Below are 7,500 nucleotides of genomic sequence, written 5' to 3'. Positions count from 1 at the left end.
TGAATCACTTGAATTGAACTTAGCTTTTGCAATCATGGGCCACGAATCGCCATCAACTCTGCCTACTAGCGATTCTTGTTTTGGCGCGAAAAGGAGTGATTCTTTCGCGTTAAAATGTTAAATTTAATTCCACCTATCCGAATGTTTCGTGCATACTGATCAAGGAATTATGTTGATGAAATTCTCATCTTACACATTTGAGTCGACTATCGACTGCGCGTGGCCCGTCCCGTTTCGTTCATAAATTGAGCAAAGATTGTGGATGACGAAAAATGGAAAATAAGCTTCTCGGAACGGGAGCAAACCGTATAATCTGCCGTCCCGCACAAAATGGCTCCGAAACTAGCAAAACATCGAGATCGCGTCGAGAGAAACCCCCGGACAACGGAATCTCGACTCTTTCCCGTTTCTATTTTACCGCACGGCGTATAGCGCCACCAAGGGCAACGACGAGGGGACCCGGGCCAACATCTTGCCGCGCACGATCTCACCATCTCGCCGGCTTTGCTGCTCCAGCCGGCGATCCCAATGATCAGTGATCCTCATCAAAAAGACGGTTCACCTTGAGCATCGTTTCGGGGCACAGGTTCCGGAGCCGCTACCTTTTCTCGGACGATTTTTTTCTTCTCCCCAACCCCGTTGTTCGATGATTTATTGGCGATTTTTTTTTAACATGGTTTGGCTACGAGCAAGCGCAGGAATGGCATGTTAGGAGAGTAGTTTTTTTTTTAACATATATAAGGACGGACGAGCCGTATGTTTATAGGAGAGTAGTTAAACTAACAAAAAATCGCACTATGTAAAAGGAAGCTCAGAAAATCTGACCAGCTCCACACCGCCATTGTTGTTGTTGAAACATTTTATTGTACTTTAAGCGAAAATTAATTTCGCTTTTATTGAGCCGGTGTGATTTACAGCTTATCGGCTGGAATTGATTTAAAACACGTTGATTGCCTTCAACCATTGTGCCGCGGGAGGTGTTGATGCTGGTTGATGGCGATTAGCTGTTGCATTATAATACTCAACAGGTTTTTTGTTTCTTTTTTTTTGTTGGTTAATTTTCATGCTTTTATTTTTGTGTGTGGTCTCATCCAGTGCGATTCTAGCGCACAGATCTGGAAGCGACGACGAATTTCGTTCAACGGCGATGGCGAGGGGAAAAGAGTGAAACGCGGGATATGTTCTACATTTATCACCTGTTCATTTCCTGTTTGTCTGGCGACCGATCGGGAACCACCCTGCCCATCGTTTGATCCGAGGCCAAGCTTTACCACGACCGGGGAAGTGCTGTGTAATTTTCTGTGCCTTTTTTGTGGCGAATATCCGTCTCCTATGTCTGGGAGTCGCGTTTTTTTTTTTGCTTCTCGCTTTTGCTTCACCTCGCCACTGCTGCTGCTGAGTCTGGTGGCCACTACTGCATCAATCGGACGGCGGCAATCAAACTGCAGAGCTCCACTTTTGTTAGACGCCGGGTGAATGAGGCGGTGGGCAGAGGATGAGCAAGGCACCACCAAGGCTATGCCGAGGAGGCAACGACGCCAACGAAAAAAAAAACGCGACGAAGGTTCGTCGCCGGATCCGCGTTGCAATCTTTGCACCGGTTTTGCCACTTTTACTATCATCGTCTCGTCGCAGTGGCAGCAACAGCAGCAGTCGCGGCCACCACCACCACCTCCGCTTAGTGGCTTCTAGAGCATCCTTGTTTTTCGTTTTCATTTTCGTTTCCTCGAGACACAAACACACCCTCGGCGTATGGCGCGAATGCGCGGGATCGCCGCGTATAGTCGCCGTTTACCTTGATGCAACCGCAACTGTTGTCTGCTCCTAGCGACTCAAGGGCGGTTGGGGGGAGGGGGTGGAGGGATCCTCGTGTTCTTGTCCGGCGCGAAGAAGGTGCAGACGGCGATTCGTGGATGCATCGTCTGGTCGCTGGTCGCCTCCCATCGGCTCGATTTCCTCCACTTCGTTACTCGCCAGTCGAATTGGGAATTGATTCTTTGGGTAACTATTTTCGCTGCTGCTGCTGCTGCTGCTGTTGCGTTTTTTCCCTACCGAAACCCTCTGGGATGGATCTCGTCTCTTGGCTCAAGGTTTTCTAGATGTGCCTCTCTTCTACTGCCCCGCCGGCAGGCCCAGGATCTGCCGTCCGCAGACACGGAGCAAAAGAGCGAGACGTAGGACGCCTGGGCCAATGGTTGGTGGTGGTATGGTTTGTGAAGCGCGCCAAACTGCAAGATGCTGCATCCTTCCGAGAATTTCTGATCTGTTCTTCTCCGTTTGGCCGGGCTTCTCGTCGTCGTCGTCGTTGTCGTCGTTGGACGCCGGCGTGCGTTTTCGGTGTGTCTTATTATTATTCCGTGCAAGCGACTACCCGCTACGAAACCGATGCAAAGCTGCTGTGTGGCCGGAAGAGGACAGGAAGTTAGCCGTGGCTGGGCGAAGGATGGAGAGACCTTGAAATTTGGGAAGGATTCAAAGATTACGACTGCCGCTCCCGCTGCCGTTTGCTGCAGATGTACCTTCGCTTTCGTCGCTGGTGGGAACAGCGAACGAGAAGGTTTTGGAACATGCAGGCGAAATCGATTTTCGGGACCCAAAAAGGCGCGCTTAGGATGCACCCCCGTGCGCTAAGCGTAAACGTTTCGGTTCGTTTAATTTAAATTTTGTTTGAGGCAAGTTTTAAATTTGTTTGAATCTTGTTGAATTTGTACAAATCTTTATCATTTTTGATTGGAGTGAGTTTATTCTAAAGATGGGCAATGGTAATTTGGAAGCAGCAGCATGGCGGATCACTAGGGTATTGGAAACGTAAATCGTGTATAAAATGAGACAATGGTGCCTGATACAATTTATAAATGAAAATAGATTATTGTATATGAAAGTCACTTGATCATTTGCCACTTGTACGTGTTTGGTGTTGCAATCATCATGATGCATGATCAACTTCTACACAAAAAAAAAAACATCCCTGTCATTATGTAACTCTCTGGCAGGTTGAGCATAAATTCAAGATGTATCCCCATCTCTTAAGTAAACGGAAGCCATCAGCGCATACATTTTACCTCCACGAAAACGGACATTTTGTGGTTTGAGCTACAAATCAATCCATAGACGAAACTGCTGGAAGAACTGCTAATTCAAAAGACCAAATTCCAGTAAAATTCTACAGTTTCATTCACTTAACGATTAAAGTTAATGCTAAAGTTTAAAAATTGTCTTCAAATAGTCAAAAGATAAAAGAGAGAAAGAGAAAGAGAGAAAGAGAGAGAGAGAGAGATATGGAGAGCGAGGGCACAAAAATTGCCCAAAAAGACGGAAGCCAGAGACCTTACCTTTCTGTAGCTGGTGGAAACCAGAAGAAAATCACGTATCCTTGCGCCGTGCATTGACCGTGCGAGAATAAACCCCCTTTAAGGTAGGAGGATATGAGGCTGGCTGGCACTTTTGTTCCATGCATCGGTAAGGGCTAAACCACCGAAAAAAGGGGAAAGCTGAACGCGCGTTCGCTTCTTCAAGTGTCAATCATCGCTCGTTTCAGGGTTGTTACCGGTCTCTCTCGCTTCTGTCCTTACCTTTCCTTTCCTGCCGCCGGTTCGGCTAGTCCTTTCGCGCATCGGCTGGATATTGGATGACCCAACGCGGACGAGACGAGCCAAACACGCCGGACCACAGGCATCTAAAACCGAAACGCCAAATTTTCTAAACTCGGTCTCATCCGTCTCCTCTCTCGCTCTTTCTCTCTCTCTCTCTCTCTCTCTCTCTCTCTCTCTCTCTCTCTCTCTCTCTCTCTCTCTCTCTCTCTCTCTCTCTCTCTCTCTCTCTCTCTCTCTCTCTCTCTCTCTCTCTGTCCATCTCCCTGCCGTACCTGCCCGGATATGCTCACGAATCATTCGCTTTCGCAAACATCGAGCAATAGAAAGGATAGCACAAGGCGGACACAAACACACCGGCACATCATTGCATGCATCTGTGTGTGCGGAAGGACATCATCTACACAGCGTGGACGGAGCTGGCTGACTGTGCAGTAATCGACGGGTTGACGAATGTGCACGCGGAGCTCGTCGACGGGGAGCGACAGTTGAGGAAGATGGAAATTGGACAGATTCTCATCAAAATTTGGCAATGGCTTGGAACGGATGAGCAGCAGCGCGGCGCTTTTTCGTGCGTGCTTTGCGCTCGGAATTCGCTGACCGGTTGGCCAGTCGGCCGGTCGGTCGGTTGGTTGGTTGGTTCGTTCAGCATTTCCGTTTCCGCTCTCGCTCGCTCGCACCCGAGCGAAAGATCGTTCCCATTGATGGGAGTAGCGGAATAGAAAAAGGGTGGGAAGATCGCGATCTCGGTGACCAGACACACACTCAGACACACGCTGGAAGTTTTCCCAATATGCAAGTCAATGTAGAAAAGCAACAGAACCTAACCAAGTGGCAACTATCCCTGGCCCCTTGGACGGCTCTAGGGAGGATTAGCGGACTGCTGTTGTTGGTGCTGCTGCTGCCGCCGCTGGTGTGGCTCCGGAAAGGGGGAACTATGCAAAACAGATACGTTTTCGATATACTTTTTCGAGGTGTTAAAATCGACCTAGAGCGCTCAGAGAAGAGCAAAGATGGCTAAAAAAGGATAATCGCGCCTAGAACAAAGGCTAATTTTCTGCATATTGTCCGTGACCAATAAAACATGCGTTAGATGCGTGGAAGAGCAGTGTGATGATGAAGTTTCTGGTGAAGGATATCCATGTTCCGACTCCTGACGGCTTCCATCTTACGCTGGTTTGCGATCGTTGCGATCAGTATCGAATTCGAGTAAATGGGGCTTCGCATTAACCCGCTCTCTCTCTGTGCGGTGCTATCGTTTCAATCGATTTGGTGTAAAACAACGAACATCGTTAAGGCACCCCCTCGGGCTCGGGGAATGGCTGCGAGCAAATCGCGCAACGATCAACACACGAGATCAACCTTATCCATGTTGCGTTTCCACGGAAACAGGCATCTGCACCTCGGCCAGCTACACCTAAACCAAACGTCCGGTTGTTTTTGGGGCAGAGTAAGCCAGAGGTAGATAATTGCGTACAGAAACAGCGGGCGATCGGCGGAAATCGAAAGGGCGTATATGCGTTGATCCGTTCGGTACTGCTGCTATCGTGTTCGTTTATGCTTCGCTCAGATGCAGATGTTGGAATACATTTGTTCAGCAAGATCAACAGAAACATGAGCCGCTGGAACTGAGAACATCAAATGGATAAGTTTGTTGATTTGTTAAAAAAAACAAGCGATGATGTAGCAGAAATCTTGGAAAAAATATGAATCTAAATAATTCACTATGACACTAAGATTGAAAAGGGCAAAAAGAATAATCGGTGCCCGCAGGTGCCACGGACAGCCCTTAAAAACCTCTAAAAGAGGCGAGGCAATGGCGTTAGAATGAAGTAGCAGCCTTCGCATTCTTTTCGTTTCAATTTGACGCTTCGCCGTAATCATCTCATGGCTAACGAGAGGTAAATGAGGACATTATCCTGCATCGGGGAAGGAACGGGAAAAAAGGAATTCGCCCAAAAACACAAACCAAAGCAAAGCAAAGAGAAAAACAGGAAACAGATCGCTACATAACCGAGCAGAGGACAATGCACATGCACTGTCGCCGCTGCTGTCGCTGGGAGCAAACGCATGCAACCGGGGCTGCAGGGAACGAGCGAACCTCTTATTGCTGTTTGCTCGGAAAAGGGAAAGGGGGATGTGACGTGATCGTTGTTGTCAGCTTTTTTTTCGGGAGCCAGAAGCCCAGCAACCAGAACCCGAATCCGAATTTCCCGAACCGGTGGACACACGGTGCGCACCCCCCCGAAAAGTGGTTGTCGTTGCTTTTGATTTGACGGTTGTTGGCACGCGGTTCGCCTCGCTCTACAATAGTTCGGTTGTGTTCGTGCCTTTAGTCGACCCCCCGCCGAGAGCACCCTAATCGTCGCTACGACCTAGGCCAATGGCAAATTATTGCAATTCTTCGTCAGGTGTGTGCCAAGCGAGGATGGATGGGCCGCGGACAGCGGGACCTCCTGTGTGTGAGCGCCAAGGGCCAAATCTCACCCTTTTGGTTGGAGTGAGTGCCATCTCGGTGCCGCGTGAGGAGGAATCGGGATCAAAAACCTCGATGGCCAAGGGAAGAGAGGAGGGGAGGGTCGAGGAAACATAATAAAACATACACTGCACAACACCCTTCCGCTGTTGCTGCAGCAGAATGCTTTCTAAATCCGCTTGACGCTCAGATCAGTGCCAGGTCGGTCTCCGGCTGACCACTGGGCTGTGATCAGATGGGTGACCTTTGTGCAATGAGATGACCATAGCCGGTGGCACACAGATGGTGACGGAAGAGTGTGATAAATCACCGTATCGTCGTTTTGACGTCCACGTCGTCTATTTAACAAGTTGGGCTCGTGGCTCGGATTGGGCTGCATAAACTGCAGAGCATAGCGACAAAGGCAATGATCTCGAGTCAGGACCGGCATCCGCCAGGCAACCTTTTGATTGGCAGCACCCGCTCGCTGCGCAACCACCCCGGAAGCCACTCGAAGCTTCGAAATGTCTTCATTGCCATTACCTTTTCCTTAATGTTCCATTTGAGATCATCTTCCATTATTAATTCTAACGGTTCTTTTCCGGAGGAACCGCAACCGCCATTTCAGGTGGCTTTTCCCGAACTCATCTCGCTCCCCGATACGCTTCGCTTACCGCGAGGCCCGTTAGCTACAGTACTTTCCACTTGTCGTAATAAATATTGACCATTGCATAATTATTTGCGATTGCGCCCGTGCTCTCCACCGTATGGAGGTCATACATGAAGGAAAGCAGCATGGCGGAAGAAGTGTTGGGATTTATTATTGCTATCCATGTGAGAGGGCATCCCTTACAGGGGTGGGCGCAGGCAGTTTGGTGGACCGTAACAGGCCCGGTATCCGTGAACCACATCCGATCAGTGGACCTGATAGAAATCTTATGGCTTTTTTTTTAATTACCTTTCACGATTTTACGTGGTTTCTGTGTTCGTTCTGTAAAGGGATTTGCGAGCTATCGATGTAGTAATTGGGCAGGAAGCTCGCAGTGAACACGATCGCTACACGCATTACGAGACAACATAATGGAAAGCAACAAGCTAAGAGATGTACCGTTTATCCACTATTTTTCAAGTTCGTTAAACTTTCTGCAGGCGAAATTATTCTGTAGCTTTATCTGGCTGGTTATCGTTAGGAATGAAATACTAACAAATTTTCTTCTCTTTCTCTTCTCTTCAGGTATGTACTGGGAATTCGATAAAGTATAAACGCAACGAAGGGAAGGTAGTATAACGATACATTTAGCGTATATACATGATTGTATAAATGTTGTTAAACTATTACAAAAGATTCAAAGTAAAGAAGGCAAGAAATATTGCCATACTCTATGGAATAACATTAGAACAATTAAAACGATACTAATCACAAAAGGAACACGCGGATCCAATTCCGCGATCGAG

General features: G+C 48.2%; 1 protein-coding gene across 5 annotated transcripts in view; it reads left to right on the top strand.

Annotated features, from left to right (window-relative positions):
• LOC126578252 (insulin-like growth factor 2 mRNA-binding protein 1) overlaps nt 1–7,500 on the top strand; it is a 54,670-nt gene that overhangs the window by 20,758 nt on the left and 26,412 nt on the right. The window lies entirely within an intron of this gene.

This window comes from Anopheles aquasalis, chromosome 3, assembly GCF_943734665.1.
Source record: "Anopheles aquasalis chromosome 3, idAnoAquaMG_Q_19, whole genome shotgun sequence".
Taxonomy (NCBI): domain Eukaryota; kingdom Metazoa; phylum Arthropoda; class Insecta; order Diptera; family Culicidae; genus Anopheles; species Anopheles aquasalis.
Note: the sequence above shows the minus strand (reverse complement) of the source record. Positions and strands in the feature narration are given on the sequence as shown.